This window comes from Delphinus delphis, chromosome 14 (assembly GCF_949987515.2).
Source record: "Delphinus delphis chromosome 14, mDelDel1.2, whole genome shotgun sequence".
Classification (NCBI taxonomy): Eukaryota; Metazoa; Chordata; class Mammalia; order Artiodactyla; family Delphinidae; genus Delphinus; species Delphinus delphis.
In genome coordinates this window covers 21352268-21367339 of record NC_082696.1, presented here as the reverse complement: position 1 = coordinate 21367339, position 15072 = coordinate 21352268, and the positions used below count along the sequence as shown (strand labels likewise).

The window sequence follows — 15072 nt, the reverse complement described above, 5'->3', positions numbered from 1 at the left end:
AGCAGGAAATCTCTACTTTGTCTGTTGGGCATGAATAAGCCCCAAGTGTGAGGTGCCAAATTTATCTGATAAAAGAATTTTTGCCTGTTGAGTTTACTTCACTTTCATTTCAGTTCTAACCATGTTTTAACATTTCAGAATTATTTATCTTAAGATAATTTCTTATTTCTCTGTATAACTCCAAGTGCTCTTTGATATATTAGCATACACAGAGAAGGTCTCTCCCCTCAGCATTTCCGCCTCTTGGGACTCTCTTGTCCTGAGTTCTGGGTCACCATCACCTCCTTTAAGTCTTTAGGACTGAATCACGTTCTTCCAAACCCAGGACTGCACTTAATCCCACCAAAATCCTGGAGCACTTTGGGAGGTCCAGTCCCTGTGGAGCGTTTTGCTCCAGCCAGTCCAGAGATATAAAATAAAGGTCAGCACAGTACTTCACATACTTTGCCTGAATGATCACATAATACTCCAAATCTGAACAAAAAGGGAATTCGCTTTTAGGAAGCCACGCCCTGTGGCTGGATCTAAGGGGACATCCAGGCTACAGACCCCAGAACAAACATGCGGTCATGTTCAATTCCATCTGCCACTTCATTGATGAGTCACCGACTGTTCATGAGGACTGGGGAACGTTTGTTTTCCTAGTGACTTTTTAGATTTTTTTTTCTACCCAAAACATTAAGTATTGGCTTTCTCTGAAAGAAAAAATTCAAATGATCTGGGCTCACAGGTGAAGTGTGACTGTGAAATTATATCTTAAAAATGAATTCCTGTGCTTTATACATAAGAACTTGATGTTCAAATGACTCTTATCTTTCAGAAGAGTCAGGTAGGAAAGCTAACAGTTATTCCAGGGTTGCTACGATGTTTACAACACGTCTGGAACTGCCTATAGATTTAGTTTAAAAATCAAATGCCCAGGCTTCCCTGGTGGCGCAGTGGTTAAGAATCCGCCTGCCAATGCAGGGGACACAGGTTCAAGCCCTCGTCCAGGAAGATCCCATATGCCACGGAGCAACTAACCCCATGCACCACGACTACTGAGCCTGCGCTCTAGAGCCAGCGAGCCACAATTACTGAGCCCGGTGCCACAACTACTAAAGCCCGCAAACCTAGAGCCCGTGTTCCGCAACAGGAGTAGCCCCCGCTCTCCGCAACTAGAGAAAGCCCACGCGCAGCAATGAAGACCCAACGCAGCCAAAAATAATAAATAAATAATAAATTTTAAAAGTAAATTTATTACTTTACCTCTCCCCGCAAAACACAGTCTCATTACTTTGCACTCATATTCACTTACCTGTGGGAAGGGAGGACTTTTACTCTGGGAACTCTGGGTATATTTCTGTGAATTCATTTATATGCCATTAAATTATCTGAATCTTGTAGAGCCCCAGAGATTTTAGGAACTGCATACTTTCTGATGGCTTTTCTTCCACTGTGGGTGCAATCAGTCCACATTCCAAAGAGACACGTGGGAAATACCACATAGTCTTCATTGTAGACCCCCAAGATCCCTCATTAGAATGAAGCATTACTCACGCTCTCTGTGCCAAGGGCGGCCTGCCAGCTCTGCACCCTCCCTGAGCAAACCAGTGCTTGTTTGGACACGTATCTGCATTAACCAGCGAATTCTCCCAGCTATGTTCTGAGAAAGCTTTCAAAGTAGACTTTTTCCTTTGGTGTTCTGCCCTAGGCATTCATAGCTATGCCAAGAGCTAAACAATGCCCTTCACACCATGTCCCATTATACAAACCCAGGGCTTTTAATTGTTATCAAAAAAGTACTGAGTTTTACTGCCTTCCGGACTATCTCAGATGCGACGTACCAGTGACACAACAGCAAAAGGTTCAGGATGTGAAATCTTTACCATACCACATACCAGGGTCGTTCTGGACATTCCAGAACCTTATGCCAAAATGTAAGGAAGCATTCCTCTTGTCACAGGCTAATTATAAAGTAGATCTCCCTTAAAATCCTCTGTGTGGTTGAGCTGAATCTATACCTCCGAGGCTGCTGGCCAGCCTGCCTGTCTGCTTGGCTCTGATTCTAGCTTGCTGCCCATTTTCACAGGTCTCCCTACCCGTCTGAATCTGCTGTCTTCCTAGGTTTGGGTCACGAGAGTTGAGAAAGCGAGGGACACCGGAGCCCACTGAGCTCCCACGCTCGGTGGCTCCACTTCCCAGCCCCCATCTCAGTCCGACCCAAGCTCAGCATCAGAAGTCATCCCAGACCCTTCCCTTGCCCACCTCCACCTGTCTTTCCACTTACCCAGGGGTCTGGGGCACAAATATCCCCTGACCATTGATGGTGGGCTCTTAACTCCCTTTCTGTACACCTCTCCTCCACCATCACTCCTCCGCGCATTTCTCTGCACCTTATTTGTGACATTTCCCCCTAATGAGTGAGATGATCCGTATTCTCCTATGCAGGACACAGCACAGAAGTCCCATTGGTTTCTAACGCAACAGGAATTATCAGGAATTGTACTGAGTACCATTTTGTCGACTGCTGTGCCAAAAGCGATTTTAAATATTACTGTATTTAGTTCCCCACATGGCACTTTGAGATAAGCATTATCTGGCTCATTTTACAGATAAGGACACCAAAGCTTAGAGAGATGATAGGGCTTGCCCAAGGAAAAGACACTATTTTTTGTTGTTGCCAGAACTACAGTTGCCCTTGAACAACGTGGGGCTTAGGGGTGCTGACCCTCGCCACAGCGGAAAATCCGAGGATAATTTTACAGTCAGCTCCGTATACGTGTTTCCTCTGTATCTGCAATTCCTTCATATCTGAGGTTCCACATCCATGGAGTCAACCACTCTCAGATCATGTGGTAGTGTCGTTAAGTATTTACTGAAAAAATATCTGCATCTATGTGGACCATCGCAGTTCAAACCCATGTCGTTCAAGGGTGGACTGCATAGTGCAAGCCCTGGGGTGTGGCTGCAGAGTCTATACAGTGAACCGTATATGCTCTACCCCTTCTTACTGTGTGAAGGGTAACCCTGTGGGTGAACAAGTCAAGTGAGCTTTTAGTTTTTGTTTTGAAGCAGTACATCAGTAGCAGCCAGGTCTAATCGTTAAGGCCACTTCCTGGGTTTGAATTTCCACTCCCACACTTAACCTTTCTGGGCTTTAACTTATTCGGACATAAAATAGGGACAGGGATAGTACGTACCTCATGGGGTGGTGGTGAGGACTCAGTTACTCTATGTAGAGCCCATAGAATTATGCCTGGCAGACAGTAAAAGCTTCTGTATTTGCTATTATTATTATTATTTCTACATTTGCAGTTCCGAGAAGCTCCTCAGCAATAGTAGCAAGAGCACATGTTTTCTTCTCAAGGGTCTGAGAATTTTAGATACGATGCTACAAGTCCTGATGCTACAAGTCCTTTCTCTTCCTTTACTCATTCTTGCTCACTTATACACTCTTCACTTTAAGAATCCAAAACAATAAAGGATATAAAAATACAAATTTGTTTTTAAGTTTAAAAGGATCATCAGAAAATCTTGAAGGAGGGGCTGAGTAAAACAAGTGAACTTTAAGATCACAGGATGCTGTCTGTTGTCACCCTCCAGTTGACAAATTCTACAAGAGCAGACGTCCTCACTCCACCTGGTGCAGGACTCCTGGTGGCCAATCTGTTCCTTGGATGTGGTGCCTCCTCGCCAGCACCTCACATCCTTGTCTCCCTGCAGTATTGCTGCTGCTGCAGCTCTGCTTTTCAATCTGCAGGGCACACAAACAGGAAACCACTGCAGAGCCTAGGAAATTTACATCCCCAGGGATTCAACAGTGGGTCTCCTGTGTGCTGAGGAGTCTTCTTGCTGCCTCTGGCCATCACCCCCTCCCACGGTGGTTCTCATTCAGCCAGAGCCCACCTGAGATCTAAGGGGCCGTGCATAGTACATGCTGACCACTAAATGCAGGGCACAGTCAAAAGCAAGGAGGCATTAGTGAAGTGGAGAAGGTGGGTCCTGGGAGCGTCTTCTCATGGATAAACATTTCTTATCACTGCAGTGAGCTTATATAAAGCAAAATAGAAATTTCTGTTTTCTCAGGGCCCTAGTTGTTTTTAATAAATTCCACGCTCCAAATCCTACTGCCCCAAATGTGTCCATTGTACAACTTTCCAACCTAGAAAGTAAAACAAAGTAAAATCATGGTGAAGTGTGATCTTTCTTTTATGATATAAACTTAAATTGTCCAAAATCAGAATTTTATCACCACCAAACTTGATTATGCCTCAGCCGTGCAATTGCAGATTTTTTTTTGTTTTCTTATTGAAACGTTTCTATATTTCCTCAAATTTTTGCTGGAAACATACATCATTTTTAAAGTAGAGAAAAAATTCTTAAAAGTAAAAATAAGAGTGTACTCTAATTAAGAAGTCTTGGAAAGAATATTAAGCCATGAACGAGTAAAAATTTTTTGCATAAAATTTGCACCTGCTTCACTAAGAAAATTAAATTTTGGACCACATTAAACTCCTGTTTAATTGGATGTTTCTTCACCAGTTAAACAGATCTGGCCAGCAGATGACCAGCATTTTCTTCTGTTCGACTTGAATCTTTCACTCAACCATAACTGCCTCTCTGTTGACTTTTACATCTGGGATAGTGTGTGAAAGTTTTCCTAATTTCCTGGCATCGGAAAACTGGAACCAAGCTGAAAGAGTGACGTGCTAAGTGCCTCCCATTGAAGAGAGATACCTTTCCCGGGTCTTTTTTTTTTTTTTTTTTTTTTTGGTACGTGGGCCCCTCACTGTTGTGGCCTCTCCCGTTGTGGAGCACAGGCTCCGGACGCGCAGGCTCAGCGGCCATGGCTCACGGGCCCAGCCGCTCCGCGGCATGTGGGATCCTCCCGGACCGGGGCACGAACCCGTGTCCCCTGCATCGGCAGGCGGACTCTCAACCACTGCGCCACCAGGGAAGCCCTCTAGGGTCTTATAAGAGACAGCCAGAGGACCCTGCTTCCTCACCCATCCCCAAAGCCATCCACACTCTTTGCCATGCCCATCCTCACCACCCTCCTTCCTCAGCCTGGCTGGGGAAGAGGGAGAGGGTCTTTGCATTCTTGAGTTTGGGGTCTAGGGGAGCTACTGGGAAAGGAAGTGCCTCCCCACACTCGCCAAAGCCAGTTAGTTGTGAGAGGCTCCAAATGAAGCCCTGGTAAATATCCAGGGTGAGACAGGAATCTAATTTAGGGATCAGACTTGCTAACCTTCCTTATGCCTCCTACCTGAGCAAAGAAAAGGGCATTGGGAGGATATGGCAGGGTGGAGGGAGGGGCAGCTGTAGAGCAACCTAGATCCTACCATCGTAAGTGGCAAAGATACATGGGTAAGTTTCTTGTGGATCTGGTGTGACATCAAGGGAGGTTGCTGGGCTTGAACTATCCACCAAGAAGGCCAGCCCCTGGACAAGGGTTTCCCAGGGGCAAAAATCTAGAAGGTTCCACTGTGGGCAGGAGCCAGGGGGTGTTGAAGAGGGCAAGCTGGAGCCAGCCCGGCTCCCACAACGTCTGCAAGTGGAGAAACCCTTCAGAGACCCCCTACAAACCTCCTGCCTATGTACCCCATGCACAAGTGAGCATCTGAGCAACAGCCTCACAGCCTGAATCAGTGGGAATTTGGTATTAGCCAGAGGAGCAGTGGCAACCACTTGTACAACTATGGGCAATGAAGGCAGAAGATATTCATCCTCCCATTTCACTTCCTGGATGGAGAAGAGACATCCCAGAATCAGGATTTACCCTCCCCTTCTACATCAAGGCACTGGAGTGGAGGACAGCATGAAAATGTCGAGTCCCCTCCTGCTCAGCTCCAGCGATAATCCTGGTGTGTTCAAGGAAAGCAGAAGGCCAGTGTGTTGGAGCAGAGCAAGAGGGAGAGTGAACAGAGACTCTTGGGGTGGAGGGAGGGTCATGTAGGACCTCGTAGGCCATTGTAAGGACTGTGTCCTTAATTCAGAACGAAACTGAGAGTCACTGGAAAGTTTTGAACAGAGAATTGACATGATCGTAGACGTTCTTAAAACTTCACTTTGGCTACTGTGTTAAGAACAGATGGGGGCAAGGATGGAACAAGAGAACAGTTAAGAAGCCATAGAAGTCATTTTGGAGGGAGATGATGTGATTTGGACCAAAGTGGTAGAAATGGCAGTGTGAGAAATAGTAGGATTCTGAATATATTTTGAAGATAGAATCCACTGTATTTCCTGTTTAATTTAAACCAAATCCAAATTAAACTCCAGACTCAAACCCCTTTAATACTTTTTTTTGGTTTTTTTTGCGGTACGCGGGCCTCTCACTGCTGTGGCCTCTCCCGTTGTGGAGCACAGGCTCCAGACACGCAGGCTCAGCGGCCATGGCTCACGGGCCCAGCCGCTCCACAGCATGTGGGATCTTCCCGGACCGGGGCACAAACCCGTGTCCCCTGCATCGGCAGGCGGACTCTCAACCACTGTGCCACCAGGGAAGCCCCCTTTAATACTTTTTAACTTCAGTGTGTGATAGGCAGAATAATGATACCCAAAGATGTACACATCCTAATCCCCGGAACCTGTGACTGTGTCACTTCACATGACAAAAGAGACTTTGCGGATGTGATTACATTAAAGATATTGACCTGAGGAGATTAGCCTGCATTATCCAAGGGGGCCCAATCTAATCTTAAAAGGAGAGACCCTTTCCCAGCTGTGGCCAGAGAGAGACATGACTGGGAGAACAGTCAGACAGACGTGCTGTGAAAAGGACTCAAACAACATTTGCTGGCTTTGAAGATGGAGTAAGAAGCTATGAACTAAGGAGTGTGGGCTGTCTTAGAAGCTACAAAAGTCAAGGAAACAGATTTTCCTCCAGAGCCTCCAGAAAGGCAGGCATCCCCACCAGGATCTTGATGTTAGTCCCGTGAGACCTGTGTTGGATTTCTAATTAGAAAATAAATTTGTGAATTAGAAGATAAATGTGTGTGGTTTCAAGCCACAGAGCTTGTGGTAATGTGTTACAGTAACAATAGACAACCCATACACTTGAGCAAGTCATTTAGTCTCTGTGGACCTCAGTTTCCCCATCTGAAAAAAAAAGAGGGTGATGATCCTTAGGATTGCTGTGAGAGTCAGAAAAATGGGTACAAAATGCCTGCCACGTGACCGGCACTCAGTACAGTATCCACTGTTGTTGATCCGTGTTTATGCTAAGAATACTCAGTCCTTAGGGAGCCTGAATGAGCCCCTTTCTGCATGTTTCTTCACTCGTTAACCTGTCATGCTACTCTGGCAGGTAGAGGTCCATATCCTTGAAGTCAGACAGTCTTTGTTCAGATGCCCTCTTCCTAAGGGCTTTGAGCAAATTACTTATTCCCTCTTAGCCTCATTTTTACCACCTCTAAAATGGGAGGGAACACCTGCACACTATCTCCCACTAGAGATAATAGATTATTGAGCACGTGGGTCACTCAAGAAATGATAGTATCTTTCCTTCCTTCCAGGCGATAAAAATCCTGAGCGCCCAAGTCTCTGTGAAAAGGTCTCATTTCTCTCTCTTCCTCTTTTCCCCACCATCCTTATTTTCATTTTATCCTCGGCTCTTCTTAAGGATTTTGGTCCTACTTGGTGGGGTTTGTGTCTCCTTGCTACCTATTAAGAATGCTCAAGAGTGTTCTGAAACTTTCTTATGCTTCTTGTGCTAAGTTATTCCCCAAGCTCGGCTTTTCCCCTGAGATTTGAGAATGTCATTGCTTTCCCATTATTCCAATCTGTTTGTTTCTACAAACACTTTGTGTAGTGGTGGTTACTGTTTTCTTATCCTCTGAGGAGGAGAAGCCTATCTAGACAGTTGAGGACTTGCCGATTAAGAGTGTGGCTTGCACGCGACTCCTCAGAGCGTCCATTTGGGTGCTGGTTGAATCAGTGTCTTAGATCAGCATCTGCGCAGAAGAGGTTTTTGTGTATCATCCATCTCAGTTCCCAGTGTTTATTATTCTGAGTTTCATCTTCTCTTACCCCAAACAGCTGGTTCTCAGACATCCCGGGTATACACGAAGAACTAGAATTCCCCATATGCTAGTAACCAGGCCCCTCACCAAGACCATTTTATATGCGCTTATGACCTTTCCCCCACTCCTCACTCAACATCCCTGGCCTCCATCCACCCCAACACTCCTACTTCGTTTCCCTGCCGTCTTCCAGAATCGCCGTTTCGATGCTGCTTGTGCCTTTGATGCTATTGGCAATTTTCCTTTGTGTTTCTCCAGCCAGCTCTGCCCATCCCCCTCCTCCCTGTGCCCTGCCCCTGCTCAGCAGACGGGCTAGTCTTTAACTTCGCAGAGAACGTAAAAAACTCTCTCGGCATCATTGGCTGGCTCTTCCCACCCTACCCAAACCTCAGTGCTGGAGTTCTTTGGAGTTCAGCACACGGTCTTTTTCTCTTTTTGTCTATTATTTTTTAATTTTTTTTTTTTGTGGCAAGAATACTTAACTTGAAATCTACCCTTGTAACCTAGGTCCTCTTTTTTTAGTACCTCCTCTCCCTGGATAAATCCATCCACTCCGTGTTTACAACTACCTCCATCTCAGATCTCCAGCTCGGAGCTGTCTCCTGATTTCCCTCACAAGCTTCTCACACTTAGCAACTGCAAACCAAATTCATGCGGTGCCTGCTTTCCCAATCACACCCCCAAACCTGTATCCCCTTGGCATTGCCACCCATCCAGTTATTCATGCCAGAAATCTATGGAACCTCTTCAACCCACCTCTCTTGGGCCTATTACAGAGAATCATCCAGCAGTTTCTAGCTTCACCTCTGAAGCACTGTTAGAATCCGTACACTTTGCTCCCTCTCCACCGCCAACACCATGGTCCCAGCTGCAGTCATCCCTCTGCTGAACCACTGCTTAGAGCTGGCATTTCCCCACTGCCACCCCATCTGCATGGAGGACCCCTCAGCTCTTTTTTAAAAATACGTATGATCATGCCACTCCCTTGCTCAGAGAATGTGGATGACTTCCCATTGCTTCTAGGGATAAAGTCCAAAATTCCTTTACATGGCTTAGGGGACCTGCATTACGTGACCCCACCGACCTCTCTGGCCTTATCCCCCTCCTCTTCCCCCTTTGCTTATTACAGCCACGGTGACCTTCTCACTGACGGTCAAGAGCTATGTGTACCTTCCAGCTTCAAAGCTTTCACCTGCCCCACGCTACCATCCAAACTCCATCTCTCCTCAGTCACATCACCCATAATTATTAGTTACACATCCTATGCAGCCTTCAGATAGTAGCTGAAATCTCTTTCTCAGGGAGACCTTCTCTGATTCCCAAGACTTGGGTCAGCCCCTCGGTGGTACACTACTGCAGTCACCTGTTCATTTCCATCTAGGAAGTTAAAAACCAGTCGTAGTTATATGGCTATTTGGTTAATTTTTTTTTAACATCTTTGAGTATAAGTGCTTTACAATGGTGTGTTAGTTTCTGCTTTATAACAAAGTGAATCAGTTATACATATACATATGTTCCCATATCTCTTCCCTCTTGCATCTCCCTCCCTCCTACCCTCCCTATCCCACCCTTCCAGGCGGTCACATAGCACCGAGCTGCTCTCCCTGTGCTATGCGGCTGCTTCCCACTAGCTATCTATTTTATGTTTGATAGTGTATATATGTCCATGCCACTCTCTCACTTCGTCCTAGCTTCCCCTTCCCCTTCCCCGTGTCCTCAAGTCCATTCTCTATGTCTGTGTCTTTATTCCTGTCCTGCCCCTAGGTTCTTCATGACATTTTTTTTTTCTTAGATTCCATATATATGTGTTAGCATACAGTATTTGTTTTCCTCTTTCTGACTTACTTCACTCTGTAGGACAGACTCTAGGTCCATCCACCTCACTACAAATAACTCAATTTCGTTTCTTTTTATGGCTGAGTAGTATTCCATTGTATCTATGTGCCACATCTTCTTTATCCTTTCAAAGTCTGCCACCCAAATCCCCTCCCCTCACTATCTAGAGGGAGAGAAAGAAAGTTGAAATGATCTTCAAGAAAATAAAAAGAGCTTCTTCGTCTACAGTTTTCTAAGGATTTATACAAATCCATTCTCTTTAGATATCACATCAATCAAATTGTCAGAGAAACCATTCTTAGGATAGATTGCTTAATAAGAGAAATCGTGATAGTATGTGAGTTTTAAATACAAGCAGATAAAGTAAGGAAACAATTTTAAATTATATATATTTTACACCTACCTTACACTTAGCTCAATAATAACCATGTAAAGTGTTTATGATACTCCTACCATCTCCTCCTCTGATGTTGAATTTCAGCTTTATTGCCACTTCTCCTACTTGCCTGGTTCATTTAAGTTGCCAACTGACGTTGATAGACGTGTAGGAGGAAGCTCACAGTCTGTGCACCTTGCCAGAGTAACATCCTATAGGGGATCCTGGGGAGATGACCCAGTTCAGGCAATAAGAAATTCCAGGTAGAGGAAAGGTCCATTTATTAGCCAAAGTACAGCCTCTCCATTTCCCTGAGGGGAGCCTCCTCGATGTCTTTGACAATGTAACAGTATTTTGAAGGCTCAGAACACATTCTCTGGTGGCTGCATGGGTGGGATTACATAAATCTATTTGCCGTGATCCCAGTCCCTCCTTCAGCAGATGATTTCCACAGCCTGCAATAACTGGGCAGAAGCATGTTCCCCGGCATTGCATCTCCCACAGCACCCAGCAGTGCTGGGCTCCCAGGAGACACAAAATGAAAACCAACTGAAAATAATTCAGATGAGGAGATATCTGCGCCAGAGTTGAGTTTATACCCCAAGAGTCAAAAGAAATTTACAGCCCCAAAGACCTTTTGTTTGAGATAGAATGGAAATGGCAAGAGAACTTGGTCTAAAATAGCCATGCAAAACTTTGTCTTTATACATTTAAGTAGGCCCATTTCCCTAATAATTTTCAAAGTAAGAGAAGGAACTAGTTTGATTATTATTATCATATTTTAATTCTCCCATATTCTGAAAGAACCAGGTCCATGTAGATTCAGGATGAAATTCCTTAACTGTCTGCAGCAGGTATTTATTTATTGAGTCCCTCCCATGCGCCAGGCATGGTGCTAAGTGCAGGAGGTAAACAGTACATAAAGCTTTGGCTCTGTCCTCAGGGGCTTACAGTCTGTTGGAGGATACAGGGAAATTAAAAAGCAATTACCCTGGGCTTCCCTGGTGGCGCAGTGGTTGGGAGTCCACCTGCCGATGCAGGGGACACGGGTTCGTGCCCCGGTCTGGGAGGATCCCACATGCCGCGGAGCGGCTGGGCCCGTGAGCCATGGCCGCTGAGCCTGCGCATCCAGAGCCTGTGCTCCGCAACGGGAGAGGCCACAACAGTGAGAGGCCCGCGTACCGCAAAAAAAAAAAAAAGAAAAGACGTATTCGGGTAGATGAATCTAACATAAGATATGTGCCTCTGCCAGGGCAAACTTGTACTTGTGAACTAACTCGTACAGAAAGTCAGTGTATCTGCCAGCAGTCCATTTAAAAGTGTTTGCAGTGGCCAGTGCCGGACTCATCAGAGCCCTGCTTGCAAGTCCACGTCAGCTGGAGTAGCCAGAGAGCATATTTGCACTCAGAGGAGTGATCGTCTTAATTGTCATTGTGGTTGGTTCCAGGGCTGTGCATCTGTTTGTGTTCTAAAGTCACTAACACCAAGAGACTTGGTGATCCCACCAGACCACACGGTGCACATTGTGTTGGCATATAGGTCCTTTCCAATATCAGCATCACATCTTTAGGTTGAATTGGAAGCATTCCCATGAATGCCAGGATTCCATGCCCAAGAAGAATGGCTGGAAAGAGCTCCCGGATCTCAGAGCCTCCCATGGCTGGAGAGCCTCAGCTGACGTCGGGGAGCTCCGTTCTCTTCTCCAGGGAGGACAGTAAAGCCGCACTAGCTCCTGTTTGACAACCAGGATGGGGTAGCACGTCTTCTCCTTGATGTCATGTACAATTTCTGCTGTGGTAGTGAAGCTGGAACATCTTTTTCTCACAACCTTTAGAAATATTCTTCCCAGTATGAGCTAGCTCGGTCCAGAAACAGGATAACAGGGAGCATGCGTAACCCTCATAGATGGGCATCGTGTGGGTGACAGCATCACCCCAAGGCTGTACACGCAGCAGTGTGTGACCAGAGGCGCACAGGGACGGCACAGCTGGAAGAGCAGCATGCACGGCTGGTTACTGAAGGGGTCAAACAGGACCTGTGACAAGTGGCCTTGAGGTTCAAGGGAGCTTCACTAAGGAGAGCATGGTGTTTCCCAGGAGCGGCCGAAATCACGGCAGTAGGTGTGATGCCAGATCCCCCAGCTCAGCCAGTAGGAGCAGAGCTACGCTCATCAGCATTCTTCTCTGACAGACACCTCTCTTGTTCTGGGTTCACCATCCGCATGGCTTTCCTCTGCCCCATACCTACCATCACGTCCTCTTATGTTTGGCAATAAATAACAGAAGGTAACCAGGCACAGGGGTTATCGTCCCCAGCAGAGACCCCTTTGCTTGTGCCCGAGCCATCGTTGAGGGAAAGAACAGTGAGTTCTTGATTCTTCCTGTGACCTTCATTTGCTGCACGCATAGATGGAGAAGAACTGGCCGTGAAGCAGTGACGGTACCATTTCACACTGTACTCAGCTATTTATAACATGCTTTCTGAAATTCTGTGCATACATTTGGTTTAAAGTTTAGTACATCCAGTTGGAGGTTTTGTGTAACCAAGGAACGCTAGGGGTAATGTGTCTATGGAAGGGACTTGGCCTGATCTGACGGCTCTTCAGCCAGCTGACAATTTCTTGTGAGCTGTTCACCCCTCTGGGGCCTGATCAGATCTGAACAGAGCACTAATGACAATTTTTGGATTTCTCTAGAGGCCCTGTGAGATCCCGGCCCTGCCTCCCTGTGCCACCTCCTCTTCCCGTCCTTGCCCTCCCACCCTCCACCCTCCAGCCACACTCCACTACTTTCCATCCCTCAGAGCCGCTGTGCTCTTTCTTGCCTCAAGGCATTCACACATGCTCTTCCCTCACTGCTCACCTGATTTCCAGCCCAACCCCTTAACCTACTGAGAGGTTATCTACCCGCCCTTGGATTTGTACCTTAAACATCACTTCTTCCAAGAAACCTTCCTGATTCCTCATCTAGTTTAGGTCTGTACTGCTTCTTCCTTCCTGCTTCTTGTTTATTTGGAATTACTCCTTAGATATCTGGCTTTGCTACTGGATGGGGATGTCCTGAGGGTGGGAGCTAGGCCGCTTCTGTTTTTTCTGTATCCCTACCTCCTAGAATAATGTTTGTGCAAAACGTTTGTCAAGAGGGAAGAGATATGGGGATATATATATATATGTATATGTATAACTGATTCACTTCGTTATAAAGCAGAAACTAACACACCATTGTAAAGCAATTTATACTCCAATGAAAATGTTAAAAAAAAAACAACAAAAACACAGAAATGAAAGAATGAGGAAAGGCTGTAAGCAAATGTTAAGGTTTGGTGACCACAAGCTGAGTAAGTTACCTCTTGATTTCTGTTTTCATTGTGACATGAAATTATCTAAATGCAAGGAGAAAGGTGGGTGACAAAGAAGGGGGTTTTTGTTTTGTTTTCTAAAGAAAGAATAATATAATATAACCCTCTTATCCATCACCTAGGTTCAACAATTATCAATATATTGCCAAACGTGTTTCATCTGCACCTCTACCTTGTTTTTTTGTAGAGATATAATTTACATACCATAGAATTCACCCTTTGAAAGTGTACAATCCAGCGGTTTCTAGAATATTCACCAAGTTGTGCAACCATTACCCTAATTCCAGAACATTTTTATCACCCCCAAAGGAATCCCTGTACCCTTTAAGTAATCACTGTCCCGTCCGTCCCCTCTTCCCCTAGAGCCCAGCAATGACTCATCTACTCTCTGTCTATATGCATTTGCCTCTTCTGGACATTTCATATAAATGGAATCATACAAAATGTGGTCTTTATGCTGCCTTCTTTCACTTGTCATAATGATTTCAAGGCTCATCCATGTTGTAGTACAAATTCATACTTCAGACATTTTTATGGCCAAATAATATGTCATTGTATGGATATACCACAATTCTTTTATCCATTTATCAGTTGATGGACATTTTTGGATTATTTCCACTTTTTTGGCTGAAGATGGAAATGTGAAGGTATAAGGTATCCACATAATTAAAGGGAGAAGAGCTAACAGGGAAGCAGAAGGATGTCAGGCCACAGAGAGGACCCATTTGAATTGAGACCAAAAATAATGCTGCACAGGCATGTAACTTTATGGCACACAAAACCCTTTCAACGTGAGCTCTGCCTCTTCTCCAGAACTGCACAAGCCAGTTCTAATCTTCTTGTTGTTCCCCAAACCTCCCTTGGTCTCTTCTTACCTCTGGCATTTGCATCATTCTCTCCATGGGGACCATTTTCTTCCAGGCTTTACTCCCACATGCAGTCTATCTTTGAGTCTCAGATCAGATGTCACTTCCTACAGGAAACCATCCCTGACACTCTGGGTCTGTGTTAGGTGCCCCTTTCCAGTCCTCCCATGGCATCCCCGCAGTCACTCATCAAAACACACACAGCACTGCTCTGCAATGTCATCCCTGCACCACTGCCAGGCTGGTGGGCAGTAACTACTACGACATTCTCCATGTGATCCTTAGTGCCTCAGACAATGCCTGGTACATAATCAGGGCTCAGTACATTTTGAAGGAATAAATGAATGAATGAGTGATGCATACTTTCAAAACCGTGAATCCATGAGGGTCAAAGACGATAAGAACTGGGGTAGGATAGTAATATGGCTGTCTTTCCAACACACTGACGGTTGCAATTCCTCAGAGATAAATTTTCACACCCTTGATAAGTGAGAACTAGAGTGATTAATGTTTTTCAAAACATATTTATTTGTATTTCTGAACAAATTTTCCATCAAAGTTGGAAATTAATATTTCAGAAATATTAGTTCATCAATTCTTCCATTCTCTTTCTTTTTCTACATTTGGTATTCCA

At 45.3% G+C, this 15072-nt stretch overlaps 1 protein-coding gene across 1 annotated transcript in view; it reads left to right on the top strand.

Moving 5' to 3' along the window:
• Positions 1-15072, top strand: part of AIG1 (androgen induced 1) — a 234054-nt gene that overhangs the window by 193157 nt on the left and 25825 nt on the right.